Below are 24,773 nucleotides of genomic sequence, written 5' to 3'. Positions count from 1 at the left end.
CCAAATCATACCTTGATATACTACGATGAGTAAGACACAGTTAAAGAATCGAAAACGATGGACTGAGTGTGTATGTGCAACTCCTGAAGTTACGCTGCAAGAAATGAAAACGAAACCTCAAAACGTTGTCCCAAGTGGATGAACACCGACCAAACCAGTGTAAAACCACTTACCAGCACTATGTCTCAATATCAGGTAAAGTATCCGAGTAAGCCTCCATTTACTGCCACATGTAACAACACGCGACAAGTTTAGAACTGCGGTTGCAGTAATGATCAGCGTTCTAACTATAAAAAATAACGAAACCCAAATATCAGGATTCTGGTCTCACAAACACTCACTGAAGTTAAAGTTTTCAAATAAAGAAAAAGCGCTTACCCAAACCAACTGTAGTCCACGCAAACCAACCACCAACAATGGCTTCTGAAAAGCTATCCGTGTTAGCGTGTTTAAGACAGAACTAGTCATAGAAACAGGACTAGCGAATGAACTATTCTAATACGATGACAAGAAGCCGCCATCTTTGAGAATTCCACCAAAACTACAAACAAATGCTATTAGAAATGCTATTAAAAACTCATTGCACCCAAAATAGAAAGAAAAAAGAAACGAAAGATGAAAAGCCACTGATGCAGCAAACCTATAATGCTTTACAAAAGTCAGGGTAATATTAAAAAATGAAATCAACACAGTGCATGAATAATCATTGATAGATGTACAATACAGCCCCCAAGGGGGAATTTTAGAGAAAACAAGCCAATTCAAACTTGTCATTGAGCCCCTTGGGCAAGAGGCTTTGCATAAACCAGATCCAGTAAGCTTCACGCTGTAGCAAAAACTTTGTAGTATCCCTGTCAGGACGTACTGTTACTTTCTCTAAAATACCAAAACGTAGTTGAGCTATGGAATGCTTTTTTTCTGCCCAATGAACTGAGAGTGGTGAACTTGTAGTTTTTGTACGAATTCTGCTCTTATGTTCGGTAATTCGAACACGTATTGACCTTTCAGTTTTCCCAACATAGTAAAGCTCGCATGGACACTTAATGAAATAAATAACATGATGACTATTGCAATTAGCATCAAAATTAAGAATGATCTTTTTGCCTGTCCATGGATGTGTTACATATCTGCCAGTGATGGCGTTGTGACAATGCGAACAATTCATACAAGTTGTCATGCCTTTGAACAACGTGTTGGGTTTAGCTGTGGTCTGATTAAGCATCTCTTTTAAGTTATTAGATCTCTTGTACGCAAATAGCGGTGGCTCAGTAAAGAGATTTTGGAAATCAGGTTCGTTTTGAAGTAGATCCCATCGTTGTAGGATACTTTTTTTGATGAAATTGGAGTTACTAGAGAAAGTGGATACAAATACTTCTTGACTAGGAGAAACCGGTTTGTCTTGCTTAAGTAGAAGTGATTCACGACTCTTCATCATTGCTCGGCTTGCAGCCTCATTCACCACTTTGGGGGGGTAACCCCTGGCTAGAAATTTGTTTTTGAATTCATGCATGGTCTGCACGCTTGACTCAGGGTCAGAGGAAATGCGTCTAATTCTTAACAGTTGAGAAAAAGGTAGATGTCTTTTTAGAGACCAAGGATGAAAACTCTGATAATGCAAAGCATTATTACGGTCAGTTTGTTTCTTATACACCGCTGTCTTAATGTTAGTGCCCATCCTCGTTAAAATGACATCAAGATATGAAATGCTTTGAGGATCAATTGAATATGTGAATTGAATTCTAGGGTTAATCACATTGAGCTGATGTATACATGACACCAATTCATTTTGGGACCCCTGCCATACAACTAAAATATCATCAATGTATCGACGATACAGAATAAGCTTAGATGACCACAATATATTGGATAGAATATGCTCTGTTTCAAATTTAAGCATGAAAATGTTGGCATAGCTAGGTGCCCCAGAAAAGCCCATAGACGTGCCATTGGCTTGAAGAAAAAAATCGCCCTTCAACTGAAAATAACTGTGGAATAAACAAAAGTGTAAAAGTTCGAGTAAAAACACTTTGTTGGCTCTGATGGAATCCTGCTTCAATAAAGACCATTCAACAGCTTCGATACCCTCACTGTGAGGAATCGAAGTGTACAATGACACAACGTCAATGGTACACAAAAAAACTTCAGCTGAATGCGGTAAACTAATACCAGCAATGATGTTCAATAGATGCGTGGTATCCTGCAAGTATGATGGACTGGACTGCACGATTGGTTGAAAAAAAGTGTCTAAGTATCGTCCTAGTTGATCATGAATTGACCCACACCCGGTCATATCTTGATGTCATTTTAACGAGGATGGGCACTAACATTAAGACTGCGGTGTATAAGAAACAAACTGACCGTAATAATGCTTTGCATTATCAGAGTTTTCATCCTTGGTCTCTAAAAAGACATCTACCTTTTTCTCAACTGTTAAGAATTAGACGCATTTCCTCTGACCCTGAGTCAAGCGTGCAGACCATGCATGAATTCAAAAACAAATTTCTAGCCAGGGGTTACCCCCCCAAAGTGGTGAATGAGGCTGCAAGCCGAGCAATGATGAAGAGTCGTGAATCACTTCTACTTAAGCAAGACAAACCGGTTTCTCCTAGTCGAGAAGTATTTGTATCCACTTTCTCTAGTAACTCCAATTTCATCAAAAAAAGTATCCTACAACGATGGGATCTACTTCAAAACGAACCTGATTTCCAAAATCTCTTTACTGAGCCACCGCTATTTGCGTACAAGAGATCTAATAACTTAAAAGAGATGCTTAATCAGACCACAGCTAAACCCAACACGTTGTTCAAAGGCATGACAACTTGTATGAATTGTTCGCATTGTCACAACGCCATCACTGGCAGATATGTAACACATCCATGGACAGGCAAAAAGATCATTCTTAATTTTGATGCTAATTGCAATAGTCATCATGTTATTTATTTCATTAAGTGTCCATGCGAGCTTTACTATGTTGGGAAAACTGAAAGGTCAATACGTGTTCGAATTACCGAACATAAGAGCAGAATTCGTACAAAAACTACAAGTTCACCACTCTCAGTTCATTGGGCAGAAAAAAAGCATTCCATAGCTCAACTACATTTTGGTATTTTAGAGAAAGTAACAGTACGTCCTGACAGGGATACTACAAAGTTTTTGCTACAGCGTGAAGCTTACTGGATCTGGTTTATGCAAAGCCTCTTGCCCAAGGGGCTCAATGACAAGTTTGAATTGGCTTGTTTTCTCTAAAATTCCCCCTTGGGGGCTGTATTGTACATCTATCAATGATTATTCATGCACTGTGTTGATTTCATTTTTTAATATTACCCTGACTTTTGTAAAGCATTATAGGTTTGCTGCATCAGTGGCTTTTCATCTTTCGTTTCTTTTTTCTTTCTTTCTATTTTGGGTGCAATGAGTTTTTAATAGCATTTCTAATAGCATTTGTTTGTAGTTTTGGTGGAATTCTCAAAGATGGCGGCTTCTTGTCATCGTATTAGAATAGTTCATTCGCTAGTCCTGTTTCTATGACTAGTTCTGTCTTAAACACGCTAACACGGATAGCTTTTCAGAAGCCAGTGTTGGTGGTTGGTTTGCGTGGACTACAGTTGGTTTGGGTAAGCGTTTTTTCTTTATTTGAAAACTTTAACTTCAGTGAGTGTTTGTGAGACCAGAATCCTGATATTTGGGTTTCGTTATTTTTTATAGTTAGAACGCTGATCATTACTGCAACCGCAGTTCTAAACTTGTCGCGTGTTGTTACATGTGGCAGTAAATGGAGGCTTACTCGGATACTTTACCCGATATTGAGACATAGTGCTGGTAAGTGGTTTTACACTGGTTTGGTCGGTGTTCATCCACTTGGGACGACGTTTTGAGGTTTCGTTTTCATTTCTTGCAGCGTAACTTCAGGAGTTGCACATACACACTCAGTCCATCGTTTTCGATTCTTTAACTGTGTCTTACTCATCGTAGTATATCAAGGTATGATTTGGTTCTTTTTAGAGCACATATTGTTTTCTACAAACAGTTCACAATTTTGGATTATAGCGCTTTTGCTTTCCTGTTCCTTTTCACAACTTTTGTGGTGGTGGTATTTCGCTTCTGTTGCAAAGACCATAATGCTATTCCCCAGAACCCTGCCTTTCCTTGAGCAGCATAATTGTACAGGTATTGATTATGATAATCCATGATGTTTTTGTGTTAATTGATACAAATATTGTTCGTTCTTATAGATTCCCCTGATGAAGGGCTGAATTAAAAGCCCGAAATGCATTGGGATTTGACATGTGAAATCTGAAGTACAGACTTTTGCTGAGAACAAGCAACGTTCTGTCAAGCTTTTTTATCTTCATTGACTGAATTAAAAAGATACATGGATTCAGTTCCATTGATGAAAACTTGTTTTTGGTGTGGAGAATTATCTATGTCAATGTATTCAATGTTTTATATTGTGGTGTCTTTGTAAGCAATTGTTCATTTTCTATTGAGACATATGTCACATTTAAGTTATTCTTTCAGGTTTGAATACGATTACGCCCCACTTGGGCTCTTGTAGTGCATTTGTTTTTCTAGAGATCTGTCTAGATTTTTTTGCCGTATTAACTCGAGTTAGAGCATTTTGAATGAGGGCAAGGATGTGAAACTACCAAAACCCCTATTTGCATTTAAACGTAATGATAACATACGTAAAAACATAGTTCAAACATATAGAGATTTAAGTGCCCTGAGGCAAACCACCCTAAATGGGGATAGGGCTTTAGGGAACAACAAATTGCTCAATATGCAATAACTGCATTGTGGCAAAAACCTTCACCCACAATGGTTACACAATTCAATCAAAAAGTCTGAATAACTGCAGGAGCAGCAATGTGGTTTACATTTTACGCTGCCCTTGCGGCCTGGCCTATGTAGGGGAAACAGGGCGAGAACTTAGACTCCGACTGTTAGAACATAGATCGGCCCTAAAAACTGGAAAGCAAAATGCCCCTTTAGTTGACCACTACAGAGACCTGAAGCACGGACATTCTGAGTTTGAATGGTTTATAGCTGAGAAAATAACTGTGGGTAGAAGAGGTGGCAACTCAGGAAAAAAGAGAAAGAATAGGGAACAGTGGTACATTTCAACATTAGATACAATAGAAAGAGGATTGAACACTAAGGAGGATTGGATGCAGACTGTAGCCTGAATTAGACATAGAAATCACTTAGGGAGCTGTTTGAGCACCTACATTAGAATAACTAGATTTTGGTGATAGAATAGGACAAAGGTAATAGTCAGGATCCAACTACGTAAATAAGAAATAGGAACCTCGAGATAAGGTTACATATTTTGAGGAATTGCCCTAAAACTAAAACTAATACTGAGTAACAGGGACTTAGGCTCCTAAAAATATACAGTCTTCTGGATGATAATACAAATCACTATGGGCTATATCCAATATAATTTAGCCCTAAGACATAACTTTATTGATAAAATAAATTGAATGTATGAGTAAAGGAAGCTCTAGGGTCTATATCCTTGAGTGGCAATTATAATTGTTGACACCGGACTCCAGCGCTTTAGTAAGACAAGTAGCATGACAAAATTTTGGTCATATACGGGCATGATAATGTAAATATACTAAGAAGATAATACATAGGAAAAATAAATGAAAATATTTGAGTGATTCATGTCACCGAAAACGGTAAATAACACTGCATGGAATAATAATAATATATGAATTATCGAGAGCAAGTGAGAGTTAACACGTAAACCCATACCAATAAAGTTTTTTCAAAACCTTGTCCGTCTTTGACAAACAAACACGTCATAGCCGGAAGGTACGCCAACAACGTAACGTGAGTTTGATGTACGGAGATATCAAGAGCTTAACTAGAGTAGAAGCACAGATGAGGTCAAGCTGCGGTTGAGACGAGATCCAGGGGGATGCTTTATTCGTTGGAGTAAAAAGGTGAGGAAGGAGAGGAAATGTAACATTTCTGCTACGTGCGGTAGAGCGCGGGGCAAAAGGGTGATATTGATAACGTGTAGGTAAGCCGAGCTTGGTAGTCACGGGCTGGAAAGGACGGGCCATAATGTTAGCGTTGGCAACGTGCAGCGTAGCTCGAGGAGGTTGAAGTAGTGATATTGGGCATGTATGGGTGGGAAAATACTTTTTTGAAACCCACCGCACTCGGGATAAATATAATATAGAATGGGGAAAATTTAGGAATGCCCGGGTTTAACTCCCGATGGGGGAAAGTGAAATCGTATTTATATAACTTATTTTATCATTTGCCCTGTTATGAAATACGTATAGAGGTAGCACAGGTATGTCATATAGAATGAACAAAATGCCCTAATATAATGGTTAAATAAATTATGAACAATGCTGCTGAGTGCCTTAAGCAATGGGTAACACATAGTTATATATTTCTTGCAGCCACGAATAAGGTACCTGACTGTTTGAATAGTATGAAAAAAACATCACCTGTCAGTGAAGTTTTTAAATAAAAGATAAAAGATGTGGACGGTGCTATATTAATACACCGCTGGATTGGGACAAAGATTTGGATCATTTTTCAGGTGAGACGGGCTTTTGAATATGCCCGCAAAATAGAATGGGAGGTTGTTTAGACTATAAGTAACAGTTAACACACAGTAAGTGGAACTGTTAAATATATCTTTCAGAGGAAAGAAATGTGGAAGACAACTGAAGTCGACTAATCAGCAGAATAGTCGTTAAATAAAGACTTGAAAGGTATTTGTATTCGGCTAGAATCCTGATATGGTTAACCATTGAAAAGACCAATATAAGTAATGTATGTCCTTTACTATTTTAGATTTCACGAGGATCATCTTTAAACCCTCAACCATTATTGCAAACAGTTTAAAAGTTAACATCTGAGTGCAGTTTGGCACTTGTGAATGTGTTCTATAAGATATTTGGTAAATCAAAGCAGAATGTGTGTGTATGGGTGCTTTGAGTGTATTGTGGTCCATTTCTGGGCATTGAGGGTTGACGCACTTATAAATGGTTTAATACATGTGCAATGACTAAAAGATCGGATTGAATATAAATGTGCAATAATGTAGTTTTAGAGTTTTTAGTATAAAATATACAATGTTAGGAAAATAATTTTGTTGTATTATTGAATTGATGTACATGATTTGAAAGTGTTTATGTGTTGACTTATTTGTTTATTGTTTTATTTATAGGTCTGAGATTTCTGGTTTTATGTGTAATCATATAAGGAGAAGAAAGTTAATGTCCTGAAGAAGGTGGCTTTAATATGAATGTGCCACCAAAACGCGTTGCTGCCTAATGATTAAGTGGTGTTAAATTGGGCAGGAGTCAGCATCAAGATATAGACAGGAAATTTAGACCCGTGCTCTATGCTGTCTACAGGTTTAGCCTAATTAACACAGGAAAGACACAGTGTACTGTCTTTGTAGTTTCTCCCTTTTTTTAATTGTTTTTGTTTTTAAATTGTTTTTAATGTCATGAAGTAACTTTGTGTAATTGATGTATAACATGGATTGTGAAAGTTTTTTGATTAAATAAACCAGAGGACTATTTTTACTAAACCTATTAGTTGATTTATAAGTGCTTCACTCGCGAGCTTTCAGAATTTGTGTGGATGATCAGTGATAGAAGTGTGAACGGTTGAATTTGAAGCCTATCCAAAAGGAATCCTTCTCTTTAACCTGACAGTTACTGGGTGCTCCATCCCTTTGGATCTAAGAGCCCCCTCTCCTTGTGTGTCAATATCCTCCTTTGAAAAAAGAATGTAATTATTAAATAGAATTTCAGTTTATTTACCTGTTTAATTGTTCAAAGTGGTTTTGGCTTCAGACGTTTGGAGATTTAATTAGATTTTCTTGAGGCAGTCTAGACTGTGAGATTCTTTGCTGTGTATCTATGGTCAGAAAGACATGTACATGCCATTATTGAGCTTGCCTTGCATCACTGCATTTATTTGTGCATAATTTATGAGTTTACATTGTACCGATTCATATTTTTACCTAACTTATGGTGATTCTTCTTTGAGTTGGAGTGATGATTTTAGTTTTTGGTTTTGAAAGATTTTGTTTCTATGATTTGTTTGACTGTTGTAGTCTACAAGTTGGAGAAATATGCTATTACATTTGCCCCCCAGTCACTGTCCAGCACCTCCACTGACTTAACACTTTGTGGAGTAGACTAGTACATTTTCCCCACCAGTCACTGTCCAACACCTTCCCTGAGGTAACATTTGGAGGAGTTAGAATAGTAAATTTGACTACCCTGTCACTGCCCATCACCTACTCTGTGGTAACACTTGATAGTGTTAGAATAGTAAATCTACCTGCCTACTTAAGATCTGAATATAAATTGGCATTGTGTAGGAGGAAGAAGGATTTACAACAAGAAGCGTGGGGTAACCTATCGCAGGCGGTTGAAACTTCAGATAACTGCCTGTTCTGGTCCACGGTTAATTCTCCTTTTCTCAGGGACGATAAAGTACCACACCTTGTAGCTAATGTTGGTAGTGAGGCCTGGATTTCTCATTTTACGGCCATATTTCAAGGAACAGGCCCTACTGATGTTGAACCAAGAATTTGGCCCATAGTCCCTCTAGACATTACTCTGTCAGAAGTTGAGAACAGTATTAAGTCTAGTAAGGGGGGAAGGCGCAGGGCCCAGATGGAATACCCATCGATGTGTATAAGACAGTACCATTGATGTGGGGACCCATACACACCCTGGCACTGAATGCTGCCGTAACAACCCTGATCCCACCCACGTGGGGAGATTCGATCATTGTCCCTATCTATAAGAAAGAGGACAAGGCGGTAGCTAGTAATTATCGTCCGATCAGTCAGCTTGACTCCTCAGTAAAAATTATGAGCAGAGTATTGTTATTAGGCTGGAAGTATGGGCGGAAGCAAATGAGATCTTGGCAAGCTCGCAATATGGGTTTAGAAAGGGACGTGGAACACTAGATCAATGACTGAACTTAGACTTAATTATCGAAAAGTATACCAGGGCCAAGCTAGGCACATTATATCTTTGCTTTGCCGATCTAAGCAGTGCATTTGACCTAGTGGACCATTCCATCTTATGGCCAGTCCTGTTGGAACTTGGCGCACCAGAGGCTATCATTTTTTTCTTAGCAAGATTATATGATAGAATGCAAACATGTGTGCGTTGGGGCTGGAGGGGAGTGTACCCCAAATTTTGATGTAAAACGTGGGATAAGACAGGGCTGTGTCCTAGCCCCTTTCCTGTTTACTCTATTTATTAATGCCGTCGATGCTCCCCAGATTGGTGGATCAGGCGTCCCAGTTCTGCTTTATGCGGACGATGCTGTGCTCCTGTCCCGGACCCCGATAGGTCTGCAGCGACTAATGGACCAGTTCTCAGACTTTATCAGTAAACGGAGGCTAGTCATTAATAAGAGCAAAACTCACACTATGGTCAGAGGTAAAAAAAATCATGCCTTTTTTATCGATGGGGTGAAAGTTCAGGGTGTGGACAAATTCTGTTATTTGGGTGTTATCTTCTCTCATGATGGTAGTTGGACCCATGATTTATTGAATGTTAGGTCCAAAATGAAGAAAAGTGCCTATGGTATTTTTAAATTTGCCACTATGATCGGCGACAGAAGAATCAGTGACATGATCCAAATATATAATGCCAGAAGCGTTTCCATCGCATTATATGGGGCTGGGCTGTGGGGCCATACTAATGTTGACTCCTTGCAAAGGGAAGAAAACTGTTTTGTCAAAAAACTGCTTTGTGCCCCCACCTCAGCCTCCACTGATTTAATCCATAGAGAAGTTGGGGTTGCCCACTTAAGTGACCTGATTTTGTTAAGGCCATTAATGGTATGGCGTGCAATCTGTACTAAGGAGGAGAGAGCTTTTAATCAGTCTGTCATTGAGGACTGCCTTAAACTGGACTATTTTTTTAATATACCATGGCTCAATTACATTGTGGATAGCTTTGATACTATATTTAGACTCGATATAGCGGCAGATCCTGGTTCTGCTGGCAATATTTCAAAGTTAGATATGAAAAATACTTTTATGACGTACTGAGCCCAAAAACGTGCAGTTTTAAGTGGACGCCTTACTACAGTTATTCTGTACAATAAATATATGTATAATGATGGCTTCCAACTGTATTTGAGCCTGGTAACTAAACCAGCTCATAGGTTTGTTCTGACTAGACTCAGACTTGGGATGGCCCACGGCTTGGTGGCTTTTCCACAACTAAAGAAACAGCCAGTTGGACCGTGCCCATGTGATGGTCACTCGAAACAGAGCACCCTGCACTTTATGCTAATTTGCACTCTTTTCTTGAACTTGAGGATTGTTTATCTAAAACCAATTTTTTAAAAATATGCTATTTTCAATGTGGAGGATGCTATGAAATTGATTTATAAATTGAATTCTCCGGACAAATGTTTTTTTATTGCCACGTTTTTATGTAAGTCTATTCAGCTTAGGAAAAGCATGATTTTTTTATCTTTTATATGTCTCGTTTTGTACTGCATTTTGCTTGTGTGCTTTTATGGTCATTGTTTCTTTGAATGTAGAGAATAAAGCTTCATGAAATGAAATGACTACCCTGTCACCGCCCATCACCTACTCTGTGGTAACACTTGATAGTGTTAGAACAGTAAATCTTGCCCCAGAGTCTCTGTCCAGCACACACCCTGAGGTAACACTTGGTGGAGTTGCAATAGTGTATCTTGCCCCCCAGTCTCTGTCCAGCACCTACCCTGAGGTAGCACTTGCCTGAGTTAGAATAGTAAATCTCGCCCCCCAGTTACTGTTCAGAAACTAGCCTGATGTGACACTTGAAAGAGTTCGAATAGTAAATCTTGCCCCAGAGTCTCTGCCCAGCACCCACCCTGAGGTAGCAATTGGCGGAGTTGGAATAGTGTATCTTGGCTCCCCAGTCTCTGCCCATCACCTACTCTGAGGTAACACTTGACAGAGTTAGAATAGGAAATCTTGCCCCAGAGTCTCTGTCCAGCACCCACTCTGAGGTAACACTTGGCAGACTTGGAATAGTGTATCTTGCTCCCCAGTCTCTGCCCAGCATCTACCCTGAGGTAACACTTGCCTGAGTTAGAATAGTAAATCTCGCCTCCCAGTTACTGTTCAGAAACTAGCCTGATGTGACACTTGAAAGAGTTCGAATAGTAAATCTTGCCCCAGAGACTCTGTCCAGCATCCACCCTGATGTAACACTTGGCAGGGTTGGAATAGTGTATCTTGCCCCCCCAGTCTCTGCCCAACACCTACTCTGAGGTAACACTTGACAAAGTTAGAATAGTAAATCTTGCCCCAGAGTCTCTGCCCAGCACCCACTCTGAGGTAACACTTGGCAGAGTTGGAATAGTGTATCTTGCCACCCAGTCTCTGCCCAGCACCTACCCTGAGATAACACTTGCCTGAGTTAGAATAGTAAATCTGGCCCCCCAGTTACTGTTCAGAAACTACCCTGAAGTGACACTTGACTGAGTTCGAATAGTAAATTTTGCCCCAGAGTCTCTGTCCAGCACCCACCTTGATGTAACGCTTGGTGGAGTTAGAATAGTGTATCTTGCCCCCCCAGTCCCTGCCCAGCACCTACTCTGAGGTAACACTTGACTGAGTTAGAATAGTAAATCTTGCCCCAGAGTCTCTGTCCAGCACCCACCCTGAGTTAACACTTGGCAGACTTGGAATAGTATATCTTGCCCCCCAGTCTCTGCCTAGCCCCTACCCTGAGGTAACACTTGCCTGAGTTAGAATAGTAAATCTCGCCCCCCCAGTTACTGTTCAGAAACTACCCTGAAGTGACACTTGACAGAGTTCGAATAGTAAATTTTGCCACAGAGTCTCTGTCCAGCACCCACCTTGATGTAACGCTTGGTGGAGTTAGAATAGTGTATCTTGCCCCCCCAGTCCCTGCCCAGCACCTACTCTGAGGTAACCCTTGACTGAGTTAGAATAGTAAATCTTGCCCCAGAGTCTCTGTCCAGCACCCACTCTAAGGCAACACTTGGCAGACTTGGAATAGTATATCTTGCCCCCCAGTCTCTGCTTAGCACCTACCCTGAAGTAACACTTGCCTGAGTTAGAATAGTAAATCTCGCCCCCCAAATACTGTTCAGAAACTACCCTGAAGTGACACTTGACAGAGTTCGAATAGTAAATCTTGCCCCAGAGTCTCTGTCCAGCACCCACCCTGATGTAACACTTGGCTGGGTTGGAATAGTGTATCTTGCCCCCAGTCTCTGCCCAGCACCTACCCTGAAATAACACTTCCCTGAGTTAGAATACTAAATCTTACCCCCACTTACTGTCCAGCACCTACCCTGAGGTAACACTTGTCTGAGTTAGAATAGTAAATCTTGCCCCAGAGTCTCTGCCCAGCACCCACCCTGAGTTAACAATTGGCGGAGTTAGAATAGTGTATCTTGCCCCCCCAGTCTCTGCCCAGCACCTACCTTCAGATAACACTTGAAAATAGGTGACTAAAAGTATAACAATTTTGCTAGTATTTCGTTGTCATGTGTTTGACCTTCCTGAGAAAAGTTTGTCCGCCCTCTTTGTTAGGGACAGAGTTGCACCTTGTGTATAAATGGAAATGGTAATAGTTTCATACCAGCGTTGTGTCTTAATTGAGTTGAAAACCTTTTAAACGTGTAGCAATGTGCTGCGCTGTAATATGATAAAGTTAAAACATTTGCGTACTGTTGCAAATATGTTTCTTTGTTTTGTGCTGTGTTGTGTTCAGCAGCGTACATATGTGCTGCACAACAGTATTTTTTATATTGACAAAAAGAAATTGTGGCAAAAATATAATATGGTGTAGCATAATGTATTTGTCTATGTAAATATTATTTTTATTTATTTTTCTTTTTTGTACTTTTTTCCTTGAAAAAATTAAAGCAAAGTAAAGGATTGCATGGTAAATGCATGCACGGGAAAGGTATGTGTGTTAATGGTAACTTAAATGTAATTCTGTGTATGTATGTACGTGGTAAAAACGTGTGGTTAAAATGTGCTTGGTAGTGGTATATGCTTGGGAAATACTGCGTGGTAAAGGCATGTGTTGTAACATCATACAACCTTAAATACATACATATATTCACTGAAAAAAAGGTAAAATTGGAATTATACCTATATATTTGCTTATTATAACAAACTTTTTTTAAACCAAAACAACACTGTCATTCCCTAGTTACATATTAATGACCTAAGTATAACTTGCACCACCATATATTATCACTTCATTAGTGATGTAATATGTGAGGCTATAATCATGCGTCGCAGCGGTGTAAGTTATACTTAGTTCATCTACGTATAACTGGTGAGCTTCAGTGTTTTTGTTCAAAGACCTTCATATAATTCAACATGAACCTGTTTTTTTCAGTGAATTTTAAAGGATTTGTTCAAAATGAGTTAAAATCTTGCTACCTTACTTATGTATAACAGTCTTTTCACAGAATAACAACTGTATTTTTAACGTAAAGTAACATCTTTTATAATATGTCTTCAACCACACCAGTTGTACATATTATCAGGCCCTACTGCCAAACCCCCTTGAGGAGACACTCCCTGCAGTGCATGGCCTTCGAATACCGAGTTCTGTAATGGCAGCTGCAACATTTCTCCTAATGTTATGGCCAGCCAATCAGAGATCTCAGTCCTGTGGGACTGCTCTTGGGCCTGCGTGCCCAGCCAATCAGAATGCTTCATTTTGTCATTTCCCCCGAGTAATTCCCAGGAGCGTCCTGCGGATACCGCTATTTTTTAAAAGTTAGGACCTCATTACGATGGAGGTGGAACCGCCACCATCGGACCCACCAGGACTGCCACATTATGATGGCGGACAGATGTACGGCTAGCGGAGACAGCAACCGCCACACATCCCACGGGCTCAAGGAGCCCGCCGCACTGTTGGATGGTCTGCAATCCCTACAATGGCGGCGGTGCCTCCTCAGGCACCCCTGTAGGGATTACAATGTCCCCTACCAATGGCTGTTTAATGGCAGTTAACCCGCCATGAAAAGGCTGGCGGAAAGGGACTTTGGGGGACCCTAGCAGTCCCCCCTTTCCTCCTGGCCCTCCGATATGGGCCCTGGGGGGCAACTATGGTGCCCATCTACATATCCCTGCACCATGTGGCACATAGTGCAGGGATATGTCAGATGTGTGTTTTTTTAGTGCAAACCACTCCTCCCCCTGCTCTGGCCAGCCCCGCCCTGCCACAGTATTCATCAGGGAAAATAAAATTATAATAATGTTACGTTACTATCATTTCATTTTTCCTTTTGGCCAGTGGGGTGATGCGCCTCCGCCTTAGCGGAGGAATTTGCCACTTCCTTAGGGCTACCTCCAGTGAACCCTGTGGCTCAGTTTTGAGGGAGGTAGCCCAGAATATCCCCATACATATTGCAAGTAGTATGCCCATGATTCCAAATGCAAAAAGAATGATTTAATGACAAAAACAGGCCAGTAATCCCCAAAAAGTAACTCCTCAATCTTACTCTGATATTAACATACCCCCTGAATTTACTGTTTATTTTACTACCTTTTTCACTCTATGATAATGAGAACCCTGTGAAACTAATACTAATCTTTAGTAAAATTCATACCACAGTAACCCCGAGAGACTAGCAACATTTGGATGATGGATAACACTTTTAAATCATCTCCCCATCCGTTCACCCAAATATATACTATTCATGCAAACGTTGACAACACTACCATCCCATTAGTTTATGGCTTACGTCCTGACAAACAATCCTCAACTTAGGGCCCGATTACGATACGGACTGGGACGGCTTCGAACGTCGGTCGGAGACCTCCAGCCCGCATCGTAATCGGCTGGTTGGATTCCTTTCTGACAAACCTATTTAGATGAGGTCGGTCAAAAGAGAATCCAAATCGATTTTCCGAATGACTTCCGATGGGCTCTGAGAGCCCGTCCGCCATTCGGAAACCCTGCAGTAATCCTTGGGCCGGCTCTTTCTGTCTGAGGTATTACAATGGCAAATTCCCATTGCCTTTCTGTGCAGGCCTTTCCTACACAGAAAAGCATTGGGAATCTGTCTTTGGGGGCTCCAGAAGGGCCCCTATGGGTGCAAGGCCGCCGAATGGCATCCTAGGGGTCACCAATAGTGTTGATCCCTGCACCCCGTGGCAGGCACCTTGAGGCACAGGGATGAACTGCACCTCTGCTCTTTGCAATGAGAGCATGCATTCCAGTTGGAATGCATGCTCCCGTTGTAAAGTATAGGATTGTGATAGAACAGGGTTCAGTCGCATCCTACTTCCTGGGCTGGAACCGACGACAGGAGGTCATCCGGTTCGAGTTCCAAACCAATGTCGGACGTACTCCGGTCCGTCCAATATCGGAATCGGGCCCTTAGACTGAATGTTTATCAGCTGTAAAATCTAAAACAATATATTAAAGTCCTAGAAAAATAATAATTGACTTTGAATTACACATGATTAATACAATTACTAATATTTATCTAAACACACAAATCCATGGATTTTTTAACACTTTTCACAGGCATGTTGGCAGAAGATTAAAAAAACATCTGTAGTGTCTTCACTTCATACTTCCTTCCCCATATTCTCCTGCCTAGCTCTGTAGAATCTTGTCATCCTGATGATGCAATAGAATGCTGAGAGCTCTGGGATTTCAGTTGAGAGTTAGGGCTGAGCTGTCACCATCCTGCTCCTGGTGGGGTTATTATTTCCTTTACTTTTATTTAATGAATGGACTCTTATCCTGTACCATCTTACTTCTAATAAATATACTTCATCAACTACCAGGATTATGATCATCCTTCACTACACATTTTGGCAACGAGGATAGGATACAAACCCACGCGTGCAAAGCACAATGGATTAGCAATTCATCCTTCACTACAACATCCTTAGTTGAGGATTATATGTCAAATAGTAAACTGCAATATGAACTAAATAAACTAACTGCATTATGTGTTGTACCTCCTAATTGTGTGGATGACTTCTACACTTCAATTATACAATCAGAATATTTGTTACATTAAAGAGGAAAAATTGCTCAACTTCTAAACAACTTTGAATACACATGAATGGGCCATCTAAGCAGGTTGGGTCACAGAAGGAAACCAATATTTCCTATTAAATGGTGGAACTGCTACTCAACCTGCTTAGATAATCTTACAACAACTCAATATGAAAAAGACACCTCAACCTCTACAATTTCCTGGAATTTTTTTTTCCAAAAAGAACAATGTTTCCAGAGAACGGGAATGGCTCGAAAATTTTCACGTAGTTTGAATCCTCGGATATCCAAAAAAAGTAAAGAGATGTCAGAAATGACTCCCCTTTTTTTACTCTATAAACAAATTAAATTGCCATTTTCAAAATTATTACTTAAATTTAAAAAAAAATGACTTCCTTTCTGTAGTTGTCTTCATTCCTCAACTCTTGGGGTGATATTTTAAGAAACTTCACACCAAGAGTCTCAAATAATCCAACAATGCAAAGAGTTCACCATGAATCCAAACAACCCATCCCAACAAAAATAATTAATTTTTCACAAAGCATTCTTCGACAATCAAAAAACAAGACATTCCAAAAACCAAGATAGCCAAAAAATATATACATTAAAATATATATATAGAAATTTTTCTAAATGAAATGGATAGAGAAACAGAAAAGCAAGCCAAGAATTCCGATTTGTTTCTTCAAAAGCGTTGTCTTCTTCCAAAATGATTAAAAAAGCACAAAATAAAAATATTAAAATGCTGCTTTTAATTCAAATAGGTTTAAAAAATATGTTAGTGATTTTTCCCGTTTTCTTAAACCTATGTTGTATAAAAGGCAACCATCCCGACGAGCAAATACAAAAACAACCTGTGTGGGGATGTAAATTTGGTTAAAACCCAAACAGCATACATTTTATTTAATGAATAACATCTATCTACCTTTCTCCAACTCTCCTCACAATACATTTTGTCACCAATATGTCTAAAAAAGTAAATTATATTGTTCCTACCTGACCACAGTTCCTCTTTGCTTCCGAATTCGACTGCAACACTCTACTGACAGAACTGCTGCTGAGCAATTTACATAAATCTGCAAAAGTAAAAAACTAATAAGGGACAATTTTTTCCAATGAAGTCAATGGAGAAGTGTGGAAATGTAAATACATATGTTTAACCTTATTTAGAAATGTTTTATAATTTTTTTTAATAAATTATATTTTATAAATATTTTTAGTAAAAGTTAATAATTATAAGGAAACATTTTTTACAAATAAACTTGTGTTTTTTAAAATCATAATTAAAATATAAATGTACTTTGCTTTTTTTAGAAACATAATTTTTCTGATGCACTATTTTTAAAAAATATTTATCACTTTGTATATGTGTTTTCAAATGTTTATTTAAAATCTATTTGCAAATATTTTATAATATTTATTAAAATTCATACTAAGGTATCACAGCTGACACCTAAGTATTAATACACTTCCAAGCCCATTACCCATGTATCCCTCACATGGCTCTCCAAAAACTTAAATATGATATTTTTAATTTAATTTCCTAAAAATTATTATATAAATAATGGTATATGTATTACAGAGTTAATACTCAGGTATCACAGTTGATACCTGATTATTAATGCACTTCTCCACACACTACCCCTATATCCCTTACGTTTAATGCCTAAAACTTTATTTTGATATTTTTAAATTAATTTGCATATATTTTTTTTAATTAATTAATTTTAGAATGCAATACATATTTAATACTCACATATCCCGCTTGAAACCTGAGTATTAATACACTATCCCACCCATTACCTCTATAACCCTTCCTTCCAACTCCTACAACTTCAGTATGATATTTTTAAATTAATGTGCACAAAGGATGTTTTCCTTTGTATAAGGTTATAAAATATGGATAGAATATTTTTTGCTACAAAGCACTAGAAATTATTTTCTTATAACAGGCATGTTCTAGCATCAGAATATGCCAGTAATAAGAATATTACTTTACTGCTTGTTTGCTTTGATATGCTGCAAGCAAACAGAATTACAATGTCTCCGTCTTTCATGCATGCATAGGTCTGACAGCTGCTTTCCATCAGAAGTTGTGAGAGAAGAAAGTGAATTGCTCACAGAACAAAGGCCTTGTGCACCACAAGCAGAGTTTGACATACAAAAAAACTAGCTCACACTGCTTCTAGAGCACAGAAACTGTGATCTGCCACCCCAACGACCATCTTCCTAAACCAACTCGGAGTGAAGGCTGGAGTTGTCCTGGAATAAGTGCTGGCTAATATGATCCTAAAATACAACCCAGAGCCAATTAGAGCATTACAAAAATACAAGCATTGACAAAGTTAATAGGAGTGGCTTTATGACTGTGTCTGAAATAATAGTGCAACTCAATACACCAGTGAGGTACCTGTGTAATTTAACATATGAAGAACAGTGGCTCCACAGGATTTTGAACCTGAAGGACAACAATGAATCAACCCTATATGTACTTGTAATACAAACATTGTAATGATGTCTTGTAATGTTGGCAAGTCCAACAAAATGTGTGTTTGTCATGTGTTCCTTTAGTGTTGTCTATGTGTGCCGCATGACAAAGCCATCATATGAACATCATAGGGCATCGTCAGTGGTTGCGATGGACTGAATTAGGAAGATTATCTTTCTAGTGAGCAATCTTGGAAAGATGCTTCTTCAGTTCATGCTCCCTTGTTAGTTCTCTGATTTCTTTGGTGACTCCCTGATATGCCTAGAGTTTCAAGAGATGGGCATACTGTTACATCTGTGCCGAGGGCATCGTAGAGAACTTACCAGAGGCTGCATGTCCTCAGGAGAAGGAGAGCAGCACCTACTGCCACCTGGACCACTCTGGTGTGTTCATGATCATCCGCACAGGTGATCCGCAAGATTCCTGGAGCACCAGGCACTGGGAACTGCGGCAGGCAGGTAAATTCAGTGCTGGGCAAAGTATGTCCAGCTGGGGCATCTACACCATACTTTTCTGAAAAAAAGCATGGACAGGTCACATAAGCTGCCCTTCCAAAGAAAATGGACTGTTCATTGAATGCTATTCAAGGATCCCATTTCAACCTGAACAGAATCTTTCCCTGTAATGTTAGTTTCTGTTTGAATCTGCTATGAGACATTTCCAAGTAAAAGGTGTCTTGAAATGCATTCATTCTTATTTTTTGGATTGTTCTTTACCCTTTGCTACTATATTTGTCCTTAATTTTTGCATATAGCATTTGGGACTTCTGAGTTTACTTGCTTAGCTCTTTTCTCCCCGCTGCTGTCAGGCGTTTGGTACCTTGCTAATCTCTTCAGTGTTAATCGCAAACTTCAACTATGTGCTACAGGATAGCCAAGCAAGGAAACGTTTTGCCTTTTGTAGTTTTTACCTTCTATTTGGAACCTGTTAAGGAGACACGTCACATACAGTATTCTATGCAGGGTGGCATTGTGGCTATTAGGAGGTGTCGCCTTTTTCTTAGGGAAACAAAAAGGAAACTCAACAAACCTTCTCAGCATCCCGTCCTTGACATATTTGAGTTTACATACTATCAGAGGCATAGAAAGCATGATACCTTAAGGTGTTCATAAGGGCACAGCAAGATATATTTTATTCTGCCTCTGAAGCAGATCAAAAAATATTGTTGGGTTCTCTGATACTGAAACAGAACCTTCACTCACCGATGGTAAAGATCTCTTCAAATTTAGTGAAAAATGTGACCCGAAAAACAAGAAATACGTTGACTCTAATTACTATTAGGCTTATCAGATTGAATGGTAAGACCTAACAGGATAACAGTAAACCACTCCTCAGCATTATAGTCCAACTCAACCCGCTCAGATCTAGCATGATGGGTTCAATTTAGGGCCAATCTCCCCTTGTCTTCCTTGACATATATGGAACAGGAAGAAATTGTTATGGAGACATTATTTCTAGAGGGAAAGAAAATAGTTGATAAATTACAAAGTGGTGTAACCCTAGGCCTGATTTGTTACCCGGAGAATTTTGGCACATACACTGAGGCCTACCTGAGACACCCGCACTAGATGGAAGGGCAATAGGGCAGGGGTGTGAGTCCTAGTGAGTCTGTCCGAAAGGATGCTGCATGAGGCTGGTGGTTGGTCCCAGAAGCCTTTAAAGTATTGTGTGTATTGATGAGAGAGAATGAAGGGAGACCTGCAAATAGAGACCTAGAGATATATGAGCTGTGACCCCCACCCCAAACCTCCCAGTGGTGTTGCTACACATAGTGGAATCTACTTGTGGGTAGTACGTCTGATTGACCAGTAGGGCAGAAAAGATGGGTTCCTGCATTAGCTGTGCAACAGAGTAGTACCTGAAGGCAGTCCTCTTGCTTGTCTTTTCTGACGGCCATTAGCTGTGCCATGAGAAAGGAGGATCCAAAATAGTGTAAACCCTTTTTAACACTAGACGATAGGCCGGCCTTGCAGACTGGGACTGTGGCCCGACAGGTGAAGCAGATTCCCTCACACAGGTTCATTCATAGATAAGAACATTAAACTCATTCTGAAAGACATGAAACACAGTCTAAAAGACCATAGATTTCAAGACTGACACACACACATTATGCACAGATAAACTGACAGACTGCCTGGATGGGTGGGTCAAAAGGTTGTAAAAGGCCGAACGAGGTGTATCTGACATTGAGGATGATATAACAGGACAGTACATAATAAAAAATGCCTGAGGATGGTGTAACGCCCTGAACGTCTCAGGATCGTTTAACAGACACGATAATGAGAACGCAACCACTTGTGAAGGTTTAGTTATTTTAATGAAGGCAAAAATAATACAAGGAATAAACAAAGGTTATAGTCACTGGAATCCTCCAGGCTAAGTACGTTACCAGCCCACAGCACGGATGGTCCTAGCCGTCCTCTGCATATACGCCGATCCCGGCGTATGCCAACAGAGGGCAGAAATGAAATGGCCGACAATGCCAATCGGTAGGCTGTGAGGGGCACGAAGAGTGTTGGGGAGAATCGAGGAGTCAGGGAAACACCCAGCCGGGGTCTCTACCTGAAGGGAGCAGCCGCTCAACCTCTTCCTCAGACTGCACCGGGACGCGGAGTCACCTCCTGGTGATGCGTCACCGATACCCCAATCACAAGCAAAGAAGACTGAACCGAGAGCAGCCGCTCGATCGATCCTGTGGACTTCCGAGTCTGTAACGCGGCAAACACCTCCTGGTGTGCGTTACAGCTGGCAGTCCCTGTATCTCTGGTCGGGCTGGGAGTTACGACTCCAACCAGCAAAAGCGCCACTGCGCTTTGACTCAGCCGAGTCAAAAAGCGAAGCTCAATGGTTATCCGGTAGAGCTTCCGGGTCCTTCACAGGTGACGATGGGGCAAGACACGGCCCAGGGAGTAACGACTCGACCTACCTCCGTTCTTGCCTTACTGGAGCACCACTCCGGAACACTGCTCTTCACTAAGTAGGTACGTCGGTGTAAACACAATATCCGACAGCGTTGTACCTCCCGGTTCCTCCCTTTATAGGGCGTGTTTTCCTTGAGTTATGTAACAGCTCTCCTGTTTACATAAGGGCGTGTTTTCCTTGAGTTATGTAACAGCTCTCCTGTTTACATAAGGGCGTGTTTTCCTTGAGTTATGTAACAGCTCTCCTGTTTACATAAGGGCGTGTTTTCCTTGAGTTATGTAACAGCTCTCCTGTTTACATAAGGGCGTGTTTTCCTTGAGTTATGTAACAGCTCTCCTGTTTACATAGCCTCTCAACCGCTAAGCATCCTGGGAGATGTAGTCCGTTTTCGCTGGTTACCGTTTTCCTCCCCTCGCATGACAGGAATTCTTGACAGTACATCCTCCCTCTCAGCGGCTCCCCACGGGTCCAGCGCTGGCAGGAAAACGCCGATGGAACAAGGAGACCAAGCGAGGAGCATGAACCCCTTCAGCCGGTTCCCATGACTGCTCCTCCGGGCCATAGCCTTTCCATGCAACCAGGTACCACAGCTTCCCCCTGCGCCATTTGGACGCCCGTATGCCCGACACTTCATACTCCACCTCCGACTCCACGCATACCGGCCTAGGTGTCCCAGATGGCTTGGAGGGCGCTGGTTTGAGCAATGATACATGAAAGACAGGGTGTATCCGCAATGACTGGGGCAAGCACACCTTCACGTTCACGGGACCCATACACTTGGTAATTCGATAGGGGCCCATGTACTTGGGATGGAACACACTGTTCTTTCGAAACCTCATGTTTCTTGTGGATATCCAGACGTAGTCTCCAGTGCGGTACAGTGGCCCGGGCCTTCTCTTCCTGTCTGCCGCAGCCTTGTATCTTCTCTTGGCCTCCATTAGGACAGCCCTTGAGCGCATCAACGTGTCTTTTATGTGTGCCACCCTGTCCGCTGTGGCGGGAATCCTGTCCTCTCTGAATGGATGTAGAAATAGCAAGAACCTGGGATGTTGGCCATAGTTGCTATAGAACGGAGATGCATGTGTGGAGCTGTGAGTGGCGTTGTTATAGGCTATCTCTGCAACCCATAGCAAGTCGACCCATTCTTCCCTGCCCTGGTCCACAAAACATCGCAGATACTGTTTGAGCGTTTGGTTCAGGCGCTCGGTTTGGCCGTCCGTTTGAGGGTGGTAGCTGGTGGACAGGGCGGTCTTAACATGCAGCGCAGTGCACCAAGTCTTCCAGAATTGCGCAGTAAACTGCGACCCCCAGTCCGACACGATCACCCCAGGTAATCCATGCAGTCGTACCACATTCTTTAGGAGTAGTGACGCCAATTCCCCGGCCGTAGGGACTCTCTTGCAGGGGATGAAGTGCCCCATTTTCGTCAAGTAATCCACCACCACCAGTATTGCCGTCATCCCCTGGTCTACCGGTAGGCCCACCACGAAGTCCAGTGATATGCTATCCCATGGTCTATCCGGGGTCGGAAGTGGATGTAAGAGCCCTTGGGTTCGGCCATGGTCGGCCTTCATGGTAGCACACGTAGGACACTCCTGTCCCCACCTCCTGACATCCACTCTCATGGTTGGCCACCAGAAATGCCGTCCCATGCTAGCCACCGTTTTTTCAAAGCCCAAATGACCTGCGCATGGAGAGTCATGGCACCAGATGAATGCTTGTTTCCTTAGCCTAGGCGTGGGTATCAATAGGCACCTACCCTTCAGGGGTATCCCGTCCTTCAGCTGCCATTCTCTGTGACTGAGGAGCCACCTCCGCCATGCGAATGACCTGATCCCTCTCTTTATTCCCCTCAGGAAAGTATCCGGTTGGATAACCCCCAATACCATCCTCGGGGAAATGATGGAATGCTCGGTCGCAGGCAATGGTTCCTTAACTGCAGATTGACGGGACAGGGCGTCCGCCTTCCGGTTTTCCGTCCCCGGCCGATATGTAATGCGGAAGTTGAACCCCGCAAAGAAGATCATCCACCGCAGCTGTCTGGGAGAAAGGTGTCTTGTGGCCGTCATGAACTGTAGGTTCCGATGGTCCGTGTACACCGATACCACATGTCTTGCCCCCATCAACCAATGCCTCCATTCGGTGAAGGCGTCCTTGATTGCGAGAAGCTCCTTCTCCGCAATATGGTAGTTGCGTTCGGCGTCGTTGAGTTTGCGGGACATGTACGCAACGGGATGAAGCACCCCTGTGTCGTGGTTGCGTTGGGACAAGATAGCCCCCAGCGCCACATCCGATGCGTCCGCTTCCACCACGTAGGGGAGATCCGGATCGGGGTGAGCCAACACCGGCGCCTTACCAAAGGCGCTTTTCAGGGCCTCAAAGGCTTTGTTCGCTTCAGGGGACCAGACAAACTCCTTGGACTTCCTCAGTAGCTGTGTGATTGGGGCCACCAATCCTGAAAATCCATCTATAAACCGCCTGTAAAAGTTGGCGAAGCCAATGAAACTTTGGACGTCCTTCACGCTTTGGGGCACCGGCCATTCTTTCACCGCATTGATCTTTCGTTCTGCCATCTCCTGTCCCTCTGGACTCAGCATCACTCCGAGGAATTCCACGGATGTGACGTGGAAGTCACACTTGCTGAGTTTACAAAACAGCATGTTTTCCCTCAGCTTTTGGAGCACAGCTTTGACGTGGTGTACGTGCTCCTCCACACTGGACGAATAGATGAGGATGTCGTCGATATATACGACCACGTAGATATCCAACTCCTCTCTGAATACCTCATTCAAAAAGTACTGAAAGGCTGCCGGGGCGTTGAACAGACCGAACGGCATGACGAGGTACTCAAAAAGGCCGAACCTGGTCTTAAAGGCGGTCTTCCACTCGTCTCCGTCCCTCATGCGCACCAGATGGTATGCTCCTTTCAAATCCAACTTGGTGTAGATACGAGCTTTCTTGACCTGTTCCAGAAGTACACTGATGAGAGGCAAGGGGTACCGATTCTTTACGGTTATCGCATTCAATGCCCTAAAGTCCACACAGGCTCTCAGCTCCCCATTAGCCTTCGGGATGAAGAAGAGTGGCGAGGCGGCCAGAGACTTGGACGGGCGGATGAATCCTAGCTTGAGAAGTTTATCCAGGTACCCCCGGAGATGCACGTTTTCAGGCTCCGTCAGGGCATACAGCCTGCCGCTGGGAACGCTGGCCCCTGGCACCAGGTCGATCTGGCAGTCAAACTGTCTATGTGGAGGTAGCACTTCCGCCTTCACCTCATCAAATACATCCTCAAAACTGTGATAAGCCTGGGGGAGAGCCACATCTTTTTCTGCCGC

General features: G+C 41.8%; 1 protein-coding gene across 1 annotated transcript in view; it reads right to left on the bottom strand.

The window, feature by feature from the left end:
- Positions 1-24,773, bottom strand: part of ZNF366 (zinc finger protein 366) — a 498,300-nt gene that overhangs the window by 365,718 nt on the left and 107,809 nt on the right. Inside the window, exons 2-3 of the mRNA XM_085632350.1 lie at positions 18,840-19,029; positions 17,025-17,104 (exon numbers count right to left, since the gene is read on the bottom strand). The gene's annotated coding sequence lies outside the window, so the exon portion shown is untranslated. The remainder of the gene's footprint in view (positions 1-17,024; positions 17,105-18,839; positions 19,030-24,773) is intronic.

This window comes from Triturus cristatus, chromosome 2_1 (assembly GCF_964204655.1).
Source record: "Triturus cristatus chromosome 2_1, aTriCri1.1, whole genome shotgun sequence".
NCBI classification, from domain to species: domain Eukaryota; kingdom Metazoa; phylum Chordata; class Amphibia; order Caudata; family Salamandridae; genus Triturus; species Triturus cristatus.
Note: the sequence above shows the minus strand (reverse complement) of the source record. Positions and strands in the feature narration are given on the sequence as shown.